Raw genomic sequence first — 19338 nt, forward strand, 5'->3', positions numbered from 1 at the left:
CACTCTACTGCGTCTAACTATTTTCTTAAGTTAATTCTTAGGCATATTTTGACATAAGCAAAGCAAAACCCAAATATAAAATACATCAAATGCAGATAAAGTTATAGAGCTCTTCAAATCATTCAAATAACATGTATTTCTAGATTTCATTTTGAGTTTATCATAAACTTTCTCAAATTACCTAAATATGCATATCTAAAAATGACTGCAATTCACTGCTTTATAAGGATTATAGTATTTTTCTACTAATGTGTGATGTCACTAAATTTTATTAATTATTTTTTTAAAAAGATTTATTTTATTTATACAAGAACCATGGAGATGGAAGTGGAAGAGGTCATGAGAATAATGCTGAATCCATCTCACCACCAAATCACGTCCATGTCTTTAAAAGCCCTGTTGCAATGCGGATTGGTTTTCCTTTGAGCTAAACAAACAGAAAAGTTTTTTTAAAGAGAAGGAAAATAATTGCCAAGCTGTACACATTTAATTGTAGCATAAGAGCACAAGTTAATTAGCATCAAGTCAAAAAACACATTTTAGTGATTTTAAAAAAAGTCAAACCTGGGAAACCACCCAAAGTTTCCCTCCAAAGTAAGTATTTTACCAAAGTCTAAATTATGCAAACATACTCCATGATTATCATCAACTGGGAACTGTGAAGATTTTAATGCCAAAGCATGAGAAGGCATTTGAACATTACATGCCATCTACTTGTTCCAAGCTTTGACAAATTCAAAATGGTCAATTTATTAAAAAAAAAAAAAAGGATAATACATTACTACATACAGTGTTTGTTTTCATTGCTCTTTATTCTTGTAACTGTATTTTTTGAGCTCAGTCTCACCACACCTGTTGAATGTAGCAGAAACACTTAAGGAACAGACAAATCACAGCTCATCTTTTCAGAGATAGAAACATCTTTTGTATCTCAAAACTATCACGTGGACACCTTTACCAAACCATTTTCTCCTATAACTACAATTGAGTTGATTGGCTTTACCAGTTTTAAGAAATTCAATAGAACACCAGGATCCCCCAAAATCTGACTTAACAAACCCTCCAGTGGGGAATATCTTATTTACCACTTAGTCTCCTTCTGCTAAATTGTGTTCTATTATGATGATGGCTAATCCTTTACAAGAACAAATAAAGACCCTGGTTCTCAATTCTCACACGCAGACAGATATATGGGACATATATCATGAAACAGGTCTGTACTTATAATTAGAATGAGGATACACAATCTACAAAACCTTAAACTCATCTGATTTTACTTAACTGTCCTCAATGTTAAGCTCAGATTTTTATTATTATATTATTATTATTGTTGTTGTCATTTACTAACTTGATAAACTATCCTATCCTTGATTTCATCTGGTCATAATTGATCTGGCATGGATGAAAAAGAAACTGTCTGGTGACATATAAACATTTGATGTGTTAAATAAACTCTAAAATTTGACCTTAACTTCTTCCCCTCTCTGGATGTGTGTTTTATTTTGTGTTCAGATTAAAAAAAGCCATATATATATATATATATATATATATATATATATATTTATCATGGCCATACATATATGCACACATTTAGGAATATATATGTGTGTGTATAAAATATATATACAAAAAATATAAAATATTTATATATAATATATATAATACATAATATACATTTGTATATATATAAAACATTTATTATATATATACACACACATTTAGGATTAGAGAATCTCCATTTTTTTATAGAAGACTCTAAAGACTAGAAGTGTTAAGTGAATTAGCTGAGGTTATACTCTCAATTTCTGAAATAACCAAGGGCAGGATTTACTTCTCTTGATTCTCCGTCTTGGGTTCTTTCTCCACATGCATATATTAAACTATATATTTCATATTCCTCATGACTTCAATTTTCCATTACATAAAAACTCTCAAAATCATGACCACATCCAACAATAGTGTTATTACACAGAGGGAAAAAAAAAATGCTTTCTTATATACCAACATTCTTTTATCTCTGCAAATGAAATAATTGTTAAGCAGAATGACAGCAGTAAACATCACACCAGATGGCCTAAAAGACTACAGCATTAGATGAAGCCTGCAAAAGTGAGGAATGTGGTATATGTACATTTAATGAAGAAAAGAATCATTTTCTTACCCAGAAGAGTAAAGTCCGCATACTCTAATGATTGTGGTGCAAAAACTGTGGGTGTTTAAGAGGGGGATGGGCAGTAGAAAGAAGGGACAGCTCATTTCTGAATTGCCCCCTCCTCTTGCACGTCAATGAGTGACTACAGTCAATGAAGAAATGCATCTGCAGCTTCTATTGTGCACAGTAAGTTCCCCCACCACCATTAATGGAAATGGCAACGTTTATTTCATGCATGTTATCCTTCCTTTTGGCTATACCCTTCTGCCTAAGTTTTTGATTACTGGAGGCAGTGTCCCTCCCAAAGAAACATCCATAACCAGAGCTGTTCCAAGGGGTCTTCATGTGTTTTTTTTTTTTTTTTTTTTTTTTTTGCCTAACAATAGAAAGGAGAACAGGCAGGCCTCAACATGCTTTTATAAGTGTGTTTTAATAAAATTGGCCTTTCCATAATAATATGAGCTGTTCATTCATCCTATAAAAATGCCTAATATTAGACAGCTGTTTTGCTTTTGCTGAGCTTTGGAAAAAGGGGCATGGTATTTACACTGTCCTATTATAAGCTAAATAGGCTCACACCCTGGAAACAGTTATTGCTTAATGAAAATAATATGCTATAACCAAGATTACATTAACATCTGACAAGAAGATCTCCCTTCTAATAAAATGTGTCTGCTCTAATAAAAATATATGCAGATTTGAAGCTATTTATCTCATTTTCCTATGGGCAGTATATATAGCATAACTTTTCTATAAATAGAAAAGTATCTGAATTCAAGAACAAAGTACCAAACAATCTTTGAAAATGTTCCCTAGTTTGATAAGATGCAAAGTCCTGAGACCTTGGTGTCACACACACCTGCATAAGGATTTGAGCTTGTCACGAAGTTGCTGTATCAACTGGTAAAAATTACTTCAATTCCATAGGACTCAGTTTTCTCATACTATAAACGGAATAGATAAACACAGCACATAAAATGCTTATAAGATTTCAAGACAGTATCAAATGTCTAGGTCAACAGCAGAAAAAGTACAGGTAGGGCCTCCCCGGTGGCGCAGTGGTTGAGCGCTGGGTTGCGAAGCTGCCCACAGCCTCTGCAGCACTGGTTCGATTCCCAGCTGCTCCCTGGCCACCGAAGGAGGGTCCCACATGGCGCGCAGACCTCTCCTGCCGCCCACTGCTCCCCTCAGCAGTGTACTTCGGTCCTTCTGCCTGCTCTGCTCCCCGCTCTGGCTCTGGTGAATTCTCTCACCCTCCCGCGCTTCTGACTGTACCCAGTGCTTGTATAAATAAATAAATAAATCTTAGAAAAAATAATAAAATAAAATAAAAGGTATTAAAAAAAAGAGAGAAAAAGTACAGGTATTTGGTGTGCTGCCATGGTAAACCACATAGGCTGGGAGTCAGTCTGAGTGCAAATCTTTGTTCTACTACCTTGCATCAGAGAATTGGCTCCGGCAAATTGGGCAAAAGAATCATCAGACAATCTTCTTTTAAAAGGACTCAATAAGATTATGTTCTAATTGCTTAGATGAAACCCGGCAAATAATAAGTACTCAATTCATTATTAACTCAGATTGTGTTTATTGAGCACCTATTTCATGCCAGGTACTTTTCGAAGAGCTGAAGATCCAACTAAAAAATAAATGGTCAAATATCCATCTTCATGAGCTTAATAATTTTTCAGAAAGAATACAATATAAACAAGTAAGGGACTATTGTGTAAAGTAGTGAAGACATACTAAGGAGATTTTCAAAGAGAGAGAAATGGGGGCGGACAGTCAAAATTTTAGATGGATAAGTCTGGGATTGCTCACTTGAGGATGTCATTTAAGTAAAGATGTAAACATCAACAGTTATTATTACTATCATTTTCCTTCATCCCTTTCTTACTCAGCAATCTATGATAGAATTCAACAAAAGAAAGGAAAATACACCCACCGGGGATTAGAGAGGAAAACAGAAACCTCGACTGCTGGAGGCCATTTCATTGAGGGAATGAAGTGCTTAAAGACCATTGAAAGACGAAAAGGTGAAATCTAAGTAGAAACTTTTCTTTCAGAAATTTAAGATATTGAAGATGATGCTGGAAACCACTGTCAAAGATTGAGCTACCTGTGGGGCCAGAATGGTAGTTCTCAAAGGAGCTCATCAAAGTCACTGCAAAGACCTATTTCTGTAACACTAGGGCTTGAACCCCTGGGGATGGAGTTATATTAGTTTCTATTTATTTTCTACATTCAAAATCTCATGCAAATACCTCTCATTAAAGGAATTTAAGCCAAAAGGCAGAAGACCACAGGTTCTAGAAATGTAATACCTTACACGCCCACCCTGTGATACATAGGATGGCATAAAATGGAATCCAAATGGCCCGCCATGAAAAGCAAAGAGAAGGAAAAAAGGAAAAGCAAAGTTATTTACTATGTATTGTGCTAATTTTTTAAATTCACTTATTCCCCCACAAACTGTTTATTAGTTGTAGCATAGTATCTTCCCCATTTCAGAGATGAGGAAACAGGAACTTGAAAGGATTGATTTGTCCAGAGACATATGAGCTAAATTTCAGAGCTATATTTAATTCTTAGTATTATTCCAGAAGTTACATTATTAGCCGCTCTGCTTTCATTTAGCTATGTTCTTTATTCTAGGAGAAAAGAAGGAAGAATAAAGCTAATTATGCAACGATCTAAAGAATATCATAAAGATTTATTTGTAGCATTTGTTGGAAAAGAATTTGAGGAATAGCAATTTTTAAAAAACAAGTGCTAGTTTTGAGGGCCAAGGATAAGTTAAAGTTCAGTAAATACTGCTATGGAAAAAATGAAAAGACACAGCAATGTCCTATTTCCACAGATATTTTCAATAATTCATAGGTCCAGGCAAGACCCCTTTTCCAGAATAAGGTCCACAGAGCAGTGAAATAACAGATTTAGAAGGAATCTTAGAAAACAATTTAACCCAAATGAGGTCTTGAGGTCACCAAGACCCTCAAAATGAAGACATTTGTTCAAGTTCACACATGGACATTGCCATGTTTTAATCTGTTCATTTTAAGGGTTTAATATCTATGAGTGTGCATGTGTGTGTGTGTGTGTGTGTGTATGTGTGTTGGTTAAAACAGTAAAGCAGAAATCTTTTTTTGCTATTCTTGGCTCATATGAAAACTTACTGGCAGCTATGTCATGTCTCATTCACTTCATCCAAGGTTTTTACAAACTCCATGTTACCATATGTAGAATCTCATTAATCTTCTTTCAAATTATTAAAGGGACTGGATCATGACTTGATTTGTGTAAAACACTTTGAGATTTTCTGTGGAAAATTCTTCTCACAAGCAAAAGAAAAGTGACTATCTTCCTTTTCTAGATTATCCACCAATATTTTGAAGAATGGCAGCTTTTAAATATAATAAAAAATATAAATGTTCTTCTTTGAAATCTTACTGTCAATTTTGGAACTATTTCAGTATCTGTGAAATTTCAATGGTAATCATAAAATGAACTTGCCTGCAAAATCTTCCTGTGTAAAAGTAGAAGCATTTTGGGATATTTCTATCCTGGGGAAACAGCTGGCTTTACTCTCCATTTTACTATGTATTCCCACGCCATCTTTGGAAAACTAACTAGTGTAATTTACTTCAGTCACATTGCATTAATATTTATTATTTGAAGAAGAACAAATAGCCACTGAGCATTTTTTTTTTCTTTGAGAAGCACTGTGTTCCTTAATATTTATGGGTGGGAATCTATGTGTATGTTTTGTTTTGCTTACTAATCTTTGTCAGTCTCCAGTGACTGAACATATTTATTCTGTCAGAGTAAACTCCACATTGTTCACTCACTTCAAAATTAAATACTTTCAGTTAGAAAATACCAGATATCTCATCCCCAGTACGAACAAATCACCATTTATCTTCCTTTGTTTCCTACCCAAAAGTCCAGAAACATGATTTGAGGCAATGTGCTATTTAACAAATGCCCACAGTAAGATTCTTAATTAACTAATCTGTTTCCCTCCCCAGGCTGTATCATCAGAAAATATCCAAAGAAATAAAGTGATTTAATTTTGTCAAACTATTATGGAACAGATGAGAATAGCTTTGCTTTCAAGCACAACTAGAAGTAGATAATGGAGATTATCGAGTGCATTTGGCATCTCCCAAAACAACTTAGAGAATTCACTTTATTGTAATTAAACCCATCCAAAAGTGCACCTGAATCAACTGATGGAGGATTTGCATCAGTCCAGCTGCTCGCTTCTCAACATCCTGATTACCTTTTTGATATGACCTCTCTCCTTGATGTTCTCAGTGTTCTGTCCTAGGCCCTCTTCTTAATGCACATATTCACCTTGGCTTAATTCATAGATTCCTTTGACTTCAATCATGTTTGTGTTTCTAAACATGTTTCGCTTTCAGATATCTCTCCCGAGCATCAGGCCTTAATATTCAATTGCATATTAATTATCTTCATTTGGATAGCTGATAAGAATCTCATAACTCAATATTCCCAAAACTGAACTCATGCTCTTAACCTCCTCAAACTACATCCTCATCTGTGTTCTGAATTTTAGTAATTATCATCCATCAGTTTCAGTGGCTTATGCCACAACCCTCACAGTCTTCATTATTCTGCTTTTCTCCCTTCTTCAAGGCCTACAATCAATTACCAAGTCCTCATGAGTCTATCATTTAAATATTTCTTTTTAAATCATGATTCATACACTATTGTTTAGACCACAGTCATCTCAGCTTGGGTTATTACAAAAGAATCCCAGCTAGACTTTTTTGTATTCAATCTTACTTTTTTTCAATTCATTATTTATATTCAACTGAATTTATAATATGGCCATGTTAATTCATCCTCTTTCTCTCTTTTCTCTGCATGTTTGGAGACATTATTGATTCCTCTTTTCTCTTTCTACTCTTGACCCTAGCTCTATCAACTCAATATTTAAAATGATCACCAATATGACCACTTTTCTCCAACCCACAGGTGAATTATGTGTCCACACTGTTTGCTTCCATATCCACTCTATTTACTTTTAATAAAGCTGGCAGTGAGCATATGCTGGTAAACATGCCTCCACTTTTTGGTGTGTTATATTTATTTTGAGGCATTTGATTCCTATGTCCAGCTAGATTTTAAAAAATGGCAAAGTTTACTTTCTTATATGCAATATTTAAGAACAATACCTATGAGTAGTTTTAAGAGCATAGGGGTTGATTTATCTTTCAAGTTTGATATGCAAAATGAAATGTTCTTATTTTCTTTTTTTAAAGATTTATTTATTTATTTATACAAGCACTGGGTACAGTCAGAAGCACGGGAGGGTGAGAGAATTCACCAGAGCCAGAGCGAGGAGCAGAGCAGGCAGAAGGACAGAAGTACACTGCAGAGGGGAGCAGCGGGCAGCAGGAGAGGTCTGCGCGCCATATGGGACCCTCCTCTGGTGGCCGGGGAGCAGCCGGGGATCGAAACGGCACCACGGAGGCTGCAGGCAGCTTCGCAACCCAGCGCTCAACCGCTGTGCCACTGGGGAGGCCCAATGTTCTTATTTTTCTAATTGGCACTTTTGATGACCAGGATTGTTGAAATTTTATGTCTGTTTTACACACGCTCACACACACACACACACACACACACACACACTTCTCAATGTTCACTCACTTACATATGCAGAGGGGTGTGTCTTTTCTATAGTCATTTTATTTATCTCTCTGAGACTGCCCCTAGGGTGTCTATTTCCATGAATGTAATCACAGTGTCTGATTGGGTGGAGATCTCCACCCTGGATTTGAACTCAGGGTCAGACGTTCCAGAAATCAGACTTTAAAATTAGATTTCTGGACACCACACAATACAGCCAGAACTACTTTGGCTTCTCTGTCTTCAGGTATGAACAACATTTATTCTGGATCTGTTTTCAAAAGTTAGCACCATTTTGTGGTATCATTGAAGGGAAAAGCCTGGGTTTATTAAGTTTATTTTTTAAACTGGGTTTATTATTCCTTAAGGGAATGGCGGCCAATGCTGAGAGAGGGGATGAGGTCATTCTCATTTCCTATCTGACCTTTTGTATCAGCTCACTCCATTCCTTTGAGGAACAATACGAGAAAGAACTGGAGCATTCTGAAAGAATTCATTTTATATCATATGACCCCTTGTTTATTACTAAACATGAGATCAGAAGGCCATATGAACTGAACTCGGAATGATATTTTAAAGATTAAAATGATTCATAGTAAGTGCAGTGAATAAACACAAAAATATGATAACTGGGATCATTAATAATTGGATAATGTTTTAAACTTAACTACACTTAACAGTATATATTAAGGTACCACAGGAGAAGTAAGAATTGTTTTAAAGGGTCTCCCAGGGGCATAGGCAGTTGAGCGTAGCATTGTGAAGCTGTCCACAGCCTCTGCAGTGCAGGTTCGATCCTGGCCTGCCAGGGAGATGCTCACATGGCATGGCAGACCTTTCCTGTCTCACCCGCTGCTCCCCTCAGCAGTGTATTTCAGTCAGTCTGCCTATTCTGTTCCTCGCTCTGTCTCTGGTGAATTCTCTCACCCTCCCACATATCTGGCCTGTACCCCAGTTCTTGTATAAATAAATAAATCTTTAAAAAAAGTTTTAAAACCACAAAAGACAGCTATCAGCAGATAAAGATAAAACACACAACTTTCAACAGATTCTCCCCAAAGACCCAATTGCCCTAATTGAATATGATTAGGCCTGAGATAATGACTGTTAACATTGCCACCACATGCCAGTGTGTGTGCATATATGCATAGATGTATGTATAGGTTTCTGAGCCTTTGCTCTTCACCACTGCTCACTTCCAGGGTCAGCCATCTCTCAAAGCAAGGTGTATGCAGGTGACAGTGATGGTTTCCATTTCTTTATGAAGCTAACAGTGTGCCGGAGTTAGCTCAGCACAAATTGCAAGAGCCCCTTGTTAAATTTTCAGGAATTTTGAGAACTGGTAGTTAAATGCAGTCATTATTAAAAATTAAATTTTATAAACACACAATGAATTAATGCTAAAGTAAAAGGGAAGCAAATCTTTTGTACCTTTATGAGCCATTTTATTTGCAATACTGATAATATCAATGGTAAGAACATTAATAAAATTAACAAAGAATATGAATAATACCATTAGTGATATTGCTGCTAATGCTATATACTTTACTATACATACTGTATTATTTTACTACATTTTACTGTTATATAGCTCTTTAAGATTAAACATCTCCAAGAAACCTGTTTCTTCTCTCTTTTTCACATAAACAACTTACAAAAGATGGAAGGAAGTTAATAGATTGTAAATACATATAATGTGTTAGAATGTGAACATCTAATCATCCACCATGATGGTTTCCAGAAGAAGATCCCACTTTTAAGAGGGACGAAATAGTGAAAGCTGAGACTAAACCCATAAGTGGGAGGCAAAATCAGTCAAATGTGAGAAGCATCACTGGCAGTGCATGGCCTAAGAGGTGGAAACCAGTTCATGTGATTCTACTTACTGTTTGGTAATGCTAAGCTTGGTAGTTATGACTTATGGGTCACTGGTTCAATCTGGCCAATGGTGAGAGTAAAGGAAAGTAGGTGGCAGAAGGTGATATAATCCTCTGGATAAAATGGAGCAACTAACTCAGCTCAGTTCTGCATGGACTCCTGCCCCTTCCCGTAACATTGGGCCCTTGTTGGCTTTCTTGTTGACAGTTGCTGCAGGAAAATCAAGATCATCGTTTACCCAGAGATGAAAATCACATCTTGCCTTGGCAATCACTCCAGAACAGAGTCAAAGAGGTAAGAAACCGTGTTCTGCCATTTGGTCACTTTAGAACTTTAATTTCTAGCAATATACTTTTTTTTCTTCTTCAAGGAGCCAGGAGTCAAGTTTAAAGGAGCAATAAAGAAAACAAAACATGTTTGCAAAGCCTCTTTGCTCTGTCATTTCCCTTTCAAATTTAGATTGGAAAACGTAACATTTCTAAGGTCACTGTGTTAAATCAAGTTCTTTATGGGATATTGTCAGTAGGGGAAAATTTTGAACAGCTGAATTCTGTTTGGATTTGTGGGAGTTATTTTGAAGTCATTAATTTGGAAAGATAATAAATTACAGTGTGGAATTTTAGAAGACCTCAACACGGTAGAAAAGTATAGCTAAGCAAAGTGACCTCCTCCCGCTATTTTAAATATTTAGATTTCTGGAAAAAAACTCAGAGGGTGTCATAGAATCTAACTGGGAATCACAAAGGACAACAGCCCAAGGGGCTGAGAGTTTTATATCTAAGTCACAACTCAACCATTTACCAGCATGTGAGTTTCTAAAGAACAGGGTCATTGAACTACTATAGATGAACCTCATCTCTGATACTCTATAGTTGAGATGTATTTTTTTTAATTCATTCCTTTTTTAAAAAAAGATTTATTTTTTATTTATATAATAGCTGAGGTACAGGCCAGAGGTGCGGGAGGGTGAGAGGATTCACCAGAGACAGAGTGGGGAGAAGAACAGGCACACAGATCAAAAGCACTACTGAGGGGAGCAGCGGGTGAGACAGGAGAGGTCTGCTGTGCCATGTGGGAATCTCCCTGGCCAGCTGGGAATTGAACCTGCGCTGCAGAGGCTGCGGACAGCTTCACAGTGCTGCACTCAACCCGCTATGCCACCAGGGAGGTCTCAAGATGTATTTTTTTAAGCATATAAATATTCCTATAAATATTTCATGAATGGAGTATCTAAAAATGTTAATATATATAAAACATTGGCATGAGGACTGGAATATAATAAGCTTTATGTAATTTTTCATTCTCATTTATTTTTATTAGTGTTCATATAAGTATAATTTAAAATGTTAAGTTACCCAAAGCAACCTATAAAGGAGTCCTAGGAAACCAACTCTAGCCCTGGCCTGAACCATTTTTTGTTTCATCAAAATATAAGACAAATAGCAGACATAATAGGTGCTCATTTCTCAAACTGTTGTTCACAGGAGCAATAATACTTTGTAAAATTATTCCTTGGATGAGAAGAATTTGGGGGGATGCCGTCTACTATTTCCCTTCTTAGAAAGTAGCTGTACATTATGCTTAGATTCAGTTTAATTTCTTTTTATTGAAATAGCATTTCATTACAACAGCTTGTACATTTTGAGTGTGCATGATTAGAAATCCACACCTGTATAGATACCATTAAGTTTACTATACAATAGTTCCCTTTGTCTTGACCTTCCTACCCTCTTTCCCCTTTTGATAACCACTAATTGGTACTATTGTCCCAATGATTGTTTTTCTTTGCTTTTCATTGGTTTGTTTATTTTCTACATATACATAAGAGTGAAATCATATGGTGTTTGTCTTTTTTCCTTCTGACTGAGGGATCCAATGCATTAATTCAGTCTGACTTATCTAAAGGAGAAAAGACAATTAAACACACAAATTTCAAGAAACCAAAAACCTAATCATTGATGAACAAAGATGTAGCACTAAATATAGTGCAGTGTTTATCAAATGAAGTTGGTCAAATATTCCTTGACTACTATTTAAATGAATTTTGTTAGACATCAAGATAAAGAGGTGGCACATTCAGAGAGAATTACCACATTTTATCATGAGAGAATCAAAACATTCATACTTCTACAACCACTGATGCCTTACAAAGGAGAAATCGAGAAGTTGGAACCCAGAGTGGTAAAGAAACTGTCTAAAAATAAACTGCTCCTTTATTCCTGTAACATATCTGATTCTTCACAATTGTCCCCTGTTCCCCTTTCTTTGTCAAAAGGCCATTTTCTATACTTTTTATCAGTCTTTACATGTTCCTGGTCACAAGAAATGGGAACGAAACATCTGCTCCTTATTGAGAGTTTACTGGGTGCTGGGGTCTGTGTCAAGCATGTTATACAAGAGGACTTCTCAAGTTTTCACAACAACCCTGTAAAATTTATATTTTCTGTACTTTATAGATGAAGGAATGCTCCAAGCTCAGTTATTAAAAACTGGGGAAGGGTCTTACCACTGTCACATGGTAGAAATGATCTTCAGACCATGTGTGTTGGACTCCAAAGCCTTGAGGTACTTAATTCCACTGCCTAAAGACAGAAAGTTTTAGAAAGTAGACCATTATGATTTTTATGGCAAGCTTACTTAACATTTTAGACCAGGCCTGTAGTTTAGGGTTAATTCACATGATTGTTTAACTCAGGAGCTAATGTACTAAATATCTCTACTGCTCTTTGATTTTAAAAAATCTAGTGTCAAATGAAAATGAAAATTTTTGGAAGTTGATGGATTACAGGTCTTTTTCCTAGGAAAGATTTGATTTGCCTTTGTTTCTGTTTCTGCCAAAGAAAGACCAAGAGCACAAAACGTCTTGACTGGTTTTGGTATCTATTAGAGGGATTTCTCCTGAAAAGTTTAGATAATCTCTGATATTTATATAGTGGCAATCACATCCCTGGCACTTAGCAATGACCAAAAAGAGATTAGATAAAGACCCTAAAGAGATTAGTGTAATATAATCCAGACTTTGATACATCTGTTCTCTGTTGGCCTTGGAAGTCAGGCCCCACATGCCAGTTTTTACAGTAAATCCAATGGGTGATTTTAGGATTCTACACTGATTATTTTTTCTGTTCGGTTGGTTTTAATACTACATTCTTGGCGCCCGAATCTTCCTTGACATAAAGTGTTTAAAAACTCAATTTCCTTTCCTTTTGTAAATGCATTATCATAATATAAAGGCTTTTTAATTATATACTAAATTATGTCTAATATCAAGATAGACAGTTTATCCATTTTTTAAAGAAAAAAGTAATTAATCTCATCTCCTAATCCTCAGACTTCACTCACATTTTCCCAAAACAATTTCAATTATTCAACCCATCCTCTTTCTCTTCAATCCACAGCAATTGGGGCAAAAAGGATACCAGATGATTGGTTGTAAGTGTTGGAATAAGAAGCAAGCCTTCCACATCTCTTTGATTATTTTTACAGATTGCCCAAAGTTCCTTGTAAAGACTGTTACATTTCTTAAAAGCCCCAGAGTGATTGCTTATACTAATGCTAATGTATATCTAAGTATATTAGCCTCTTGGCCCAGTTTCTGTTTGAAATTGAATGCACATTGAACTCTACTGGGTCCTTTTTTTGCTTTCCCTCTCTCTCAAACACCTATTAACACACATGCACACATATTTTTTTTTTGTCAGTATCTGTTCCCTAAGGTTCAAAGCATCCCATTAAAATACCCACACACATTTCTTAACCACTACCATCTTTCCTGTTGAAGGAATATACTCCTATAGTTTTCTTACAAAGATTCATATACATAAATATCTGGGTTTATAACCAGTTTCTCCTGTGCAATATTTTAGTTTTAAGTCCTTTTCATAATAATCTTAATCCATGTAGCACTTCCTATCTGAAACAATGTCTTTGATAAAATGATTGACATGAATTCTCAAATCTAATTCTATTATAACCATGAGTTTCAACTTTATTCTTTGACATGGACTACCTCTTCATTTTAATTTTAACTATTACTAATATTAGTCAAAGAAAGTAAAATTACTAAAAGGAATATAAAATTACTAAGAGGAGACAATTCTGAAAATTCTTTAATCTGTATACACATCTCTCTCAACACATACACACTCAACATTTCCCTTTGAAGAATGAAAACGTGGCCAATACTAGAATACTAGAATCATAAAGTCATCAAGTTTCTTTTGTTGTCTTCAATGCACATGTTAATGATTGCCTCCAACTGTCTTTCAAAACTGAAGTTTCTTTAATTATGCACATGATGTTTTCCAGAATATAAAATATACTGTGGTAAAGCTAATCAGTTTCTTAGGACATTTCCCTTATGTTAATCTTTTTGCTCTGAAGGAGTAAAGAAAAGATGGCAGTCAGAGTAGAAGCTTTTTTTGAAAATGTGTGGGTTGCAAAATACTGGTTTTTTTCTTTATATTTAATATAACTTCAGCATGAAGGCATTAGCTCCATTTTGTTCTTTATGCAGAGAGAATGGCCCCTTTCTCTTGAAGACCAGTATGTAACTTGCTAGCTTAGTCCTGGTTGAACAGTCCCACCATACCAGGTAGGTCACCTTAAGCAATTTCTGGTAAGCTGCCAGTAGTTCTAGATGATTTTTTCCTACAGGTATTCTAGTTTCCCTACTGCCTACCTGAAATGAAAAAAGAGTAACATGTTTCCAGTCCTAATAAGTGAAAGAATCACCAGGTACAAACCTAGGAAGTCTGAACAAAGTAATTCAAGCAAGAAATTCACTATTGAATCAGGAAGGGAGTTTACATACTTTTAACTTATCTATAGGACCAACTGTGTGCTAGACATAAGCTTGATGTGAAGTTAACTTCATGGAAGAAGGACATGAATTTAAAGGCAACTACATACTAGTTATTAATTTGTACATACACACCTCTTCAAGTTTCCTGTCATACTTTAGAAAATAAACCATCCATTGCCTTTTAATCAACAGCTATTTGAGTTGTCATTTTGAAGTTGTCAATTCCATTGTGATGGGAATATTCCTTCAAGCTGCTTTTTCAAGACTGCTGAATTTAAAGTTAATTGGCAGTAAGTTGTCCTATGAGAGCCTATGTTGTCTATATTGCCCCCCCATAGACCTCAATGTCTTCCCCCAGGTCCCACCCTGTGTGTCTCTGATGTCCTCAGCTTCTCTCATGGACGACCCTGACATCCTGGTCCACGTTAAGGAACAACGCTAAACCAGATCAGGTAAGATTTAATTTTTTTTGAAGATTTATGTTTTAAATTTATTTATGCATACAAGAACTGGGGTATAGAACAGAGGAACGGGGCCTGAGAAGATTCACCAGAGACAGAGTGGGGCAAAGAACAAGCAGATCTACTGAAATACACTACTGAGGGAAGCAGCGGGCGAGACAGGAGAGATCTGCTGTGCCATTTGTGGGTTCATTCTCTGTCTGGGGATTGAATTCAGACCCTACACTGGTGATAGCTTAATAGTGTTAAGACTAAACCCCTATACCACCAGGGAGGTCCAAGATTTAATTATTTTGAAAGAAAAATATATTTAATTATTAAAAGAAAAATATATACATGACCCTACCAATGTATAGAAGTTACACCTGCTCTAAACACCAGAAAAGAGTTACAGAGAAGAGAAAAAATGGTTGTGGGAGGAACATGACTCTGCCAGTCAAAATGATGATATCCTATTCAGGTGATTTTTGATCCATAAGAATCACTGATTTAGTAAACTGTTATATAGAAATTATAACCATGACACATTTAATAAACATTTCTGTTGTTTGCTTGAGGAACTTGACAAAGTTGATTGGCCCAGTCACTCAGGTTTTATCAACTGAACTAGAATGGAAGCTCCTGTAGGTCAGGAAATATCCTCCTTTTGTCTGCAAGTCTCTTTGAGAAAGTGCTTAGAGATGTGATATGCCCCACAGTCCTATACAATGGCTCTGACTGAACCTCACTCAAGTTCCCAGATACACTTCTGATTAGGGTCAGAGGGCAAATGGGACATCAAAGAGTTGCCAAAGGCTTTTCTGCTATGGAAGGCTGAGGAGGGTTTGATGGTTCTTTGATCTCTGCTTTTGCACCCTTGCCCCCAAAGCCCCCACACAGACCTCAAGGTCTTCCCTCAGGTCCCATCCTGTGTGTCTCTGATGTCCTCAGCTTCTCTCACGGAAGACCCTGACATCCTGGTCCACATTAAGGAACAACGTTAATCCAGAGTGCAAACAATCAACCTTCTAATCCACACAAGCTGCTGTCACAGCCTTTGCTTCTCTTATCTGAATAGAGAAAACATTCAGAGGGGACTTTTAAATCTCAGTAGAAAAATCAAGAGAAATGTCTATTGAATATAAAACCTAGATTTCTGGCTAGTGCTATCTTCTGCTCACCCGTAAAAGAACAAATAGAGGAAATTCGTAAGGAACCAAACATGAAGCTTATATTCCTATAGCTACATAGATCTTAAAAATCAAATTTTGAAAATTAAAATGTATCTATTGTATATGAATTTGTTCTGAAAATACAGCTTTATTTTTTAAATGACAATGATCAAACAAATAATGGTTTCTTCTGGAAACAAACTGATAGGATTGAAGTCTAAAAGTATCTAAATGTGAATATGTCTTATATATTCAAACATGTGATAAGAGAAGTTGTAAATAAATTTCAATTTCTTCAAGAGTAGTTTGGTTCAATATAAAACATCATCTTGGATATATACAAGGTTTTTTTTTTTATAATTTTCTTTAATGAAAGAGAATAGATAATGACTAGCTTTGATGTTTTAGATTTCAAATGCCTGGAGGAAGGAAACTGAACCTCTTGACCTTCTGGGGACTCCACTTTGGGTGAGAAGGTGATTCTGGTTCTGGAATCAACAGATGGTGCCCACACAGGACTGAGTCCCTAAATCAAAGCTGACATATGACATCACTCAAGACGGTTCCGCTAAGTGGTAATTGCACAGTTTAATCATCAATATGCTGTAGATCTAATGCACAATAAATATCTTAGAAAAATTCCTGGCACACAATAGTCCCTCAAAAAAATTCTTTGAACACATGAACAAATCATCTTCCATATCACAATATCCTAATTCATAGTACACTGGTTAAGAATCCAAGTCAGACTTTCATTTTACCCTGGCTTTGTAACACATTGTATAGCTTCAACAAATCATTTTTACCTATATGTACCACATTTTCTTCATTAGTAAAGAAGAGCAAGCAATTAATATCTAGCTTGCAGTTATTTAATATTTAAATGTGATCATGGATCTATGAACACTAGCACAGCATGTGAAATTCGTCTATTATTATTACTGCAGAAATATAATGCTAATTCGGTTGTGTCTTATTTTCTCCTTAGATTCAGTTTTGGATCCATATCTGACTCATTTTTTTCATTTCTCTCCACACATCTTATAAGGTAACAGGTGTTGATCACGTTTCATCAGTGATGACCGATGCTCTATAGTATTCTTTTGCATTTAACCCTCAGCCAGAAGTCTAGTTGAAATTTCCATTTTTCCTTGACTTATTAAACACAACATCCTCCTAACAGGTATTTCCTTCTCTGTATATTAAAATTAGAACAATACAGATATTAGCAAGGCCTCTATGCAAGGGAGACATACACATCTGTAAGATTTTATTCTTTTTATAATTCATTTTAAATATTGCTGCCTTCCAAAAACATAGTCTTGACTATGTGGTGGCAGTTCATTGATTCTTTCATCAAGTTTTTATTAAAAGCAAATATATGCTAGACAAGGATGGAAGATACGGAAATCTCTCTTCATTTGTAGAGCTTATATTCCCACCTCTTTACCTCTGAGGTAATTGTCTCAATCATCATTGTCATAGTTGTCTACAAAATAAAGTCAGGACTATTTACAATCTGAACTCATCAAACTTTCTCACCTTCATTGCCACTATAACACTTTCTGTACTCACACACCAGACTAAGCCCAATATGGTCCAGGTTGTCCCTTATCTCTGAATTCACACTGATTTATTTCTGTGTAATCAACTGCTTCTCTTTACCCCTGTGAATCCTACACATACCTAATTCCACCACCTCCAAGAAGTCTCTGCTGATTTGTTCCTGTTTGTTTGGATATGATCTCTTTTTTTAACTCTTTAAAGGCACATATCATATAACACTTTATTGCTATTTATTAGTCTATGTCTCACCACTATAATAGAGCCTATTTGAGGACAGGAGCACATATCACAATATCCTAATTCATAGTACACTGGTTAAGAATCAAGTCAAAGACTTTAGTTTTACCCTGGCTTTATACCATATTGCATAGCTTCAACAAATCATTTTTACCTATATGAACTCCATTTTCTTCATTAGTAAGGAAGAGCAAGCAATTAATACCAGCTTCCAGAGTTATTTAATATTTAAATGTGATCATGAATCTATGAACACTAGCACAGCAGCATGTGAAATTCGTCTATTATTATTATTACTGCAGAAATAGAATGCCAGTTTTCTCTCTTTACTCATTTTCCACATTTTTTCTCCATAGTTCTTGTAATGAATCCATGATTATATGATGCTTTTCCTAAACCTTTCCCCCTTCCCCCAAACAAACAAAAAGGCAAACTTTCTTTGCAACTATATGAGACATATGCATTCAATTCAAACCTTACTTCTTCATGCAGTCCTCTTGATTTCTTCTGACTATATTGAATTTGTTCTTCCCTGAACTATTATATATTATACATTCCATTCTTTCTACATACACTCTATTATTGCTCATTTATTTTGCCACATTTATTTTTCCTGTACATAAAATTCACTGTAACATATTTGATAGTAATGATATGTGTGTGTGCGTGCACATATATATATGTTCACTTTATATATATATAAAACTTTCCATGATACCTAGCACAATAATTTATAGTTATAATAGAAAGTATATATAAAACTTAAAAGCATATGATCTTAGCTACAAAGAACTGGGTTTTAAATCCTGTTTATCATATGAAAATAATAAGTGATCTTAGACAAACTAATCTTTTTGAGCCTCACATTTCTTCATATGGACAATGGAATGACAGTGCTTACATTACTAGGTAGATGTTATGATTAAGGTAGATGACAGCTGTAAGTATTTAACACAATGTCTGAAGCTCAATTCACACCTCATGTATATATGCCGTGATCTTCATTGCTATTACTATTACCAATTAATTCCTAAACAAAGTAACACGAAGCAGAGGTTGATCCATGAAGCCATGAGTCCCATTTTTACTGATAACAACTGAATTTGTTGTATGCTAGACAGGAAAAGAAAATAGGCACATATTTATTTATTGCCCCCTCATCTTTTTCAGTAAGTCCATGTGGTTTTCAATGCACTTTAATAACAGTAAAAGGAAAACTTTTTTCAAAAGTGTTACCTTGTGTCTGGCATTAATTTTAAAATCATTTTGTCAAGCTGGAAGTGTTCAGAAGGACACAGCCATTTTCCCCCATCAATAGGGGTGGAGTAAATCTGTCCTAAAAATGAAACCTTTCAAATGGACAGTTCCAAAATTTCCCTAAAGTTCATTATTGGATTCGAATTTTTTTTGCTATGCTGACTAAGAATCTTTGCAAAA

The 19338-nt window shown here is 35.5% G+C and overlaps 1 pseudogene; it reads left to right on the forward strand.

The window, feature by feature from the left end:
- The first annotated feature begins 17279 nt into the window (after window positions 1-17279).
- On the forward strand, window positions 17280-17380 carry LOC119251765 (U6 spliceosomal RNA; annotated as a pseudogene).
- The last annotated feature ends 1958 nt before the right edge of the window (window positions 17381-19338 follow it).

The sequence above is a fragment of the Talpa occidentalis genome, unplaced genomic scaffold, assembly GCF_014898055.3.
Source record: "Talpa occidentalis isolate TD23 unplaced genomic scaffold, MPIMG_talOcc4v2.1, whole genome shotgun sequence".
NCBI lineage: Eukaryota > Metazoa > Chordata > Mammalia > Eulipotyphla > Talpidae > Talpa > Talpa occidentalis.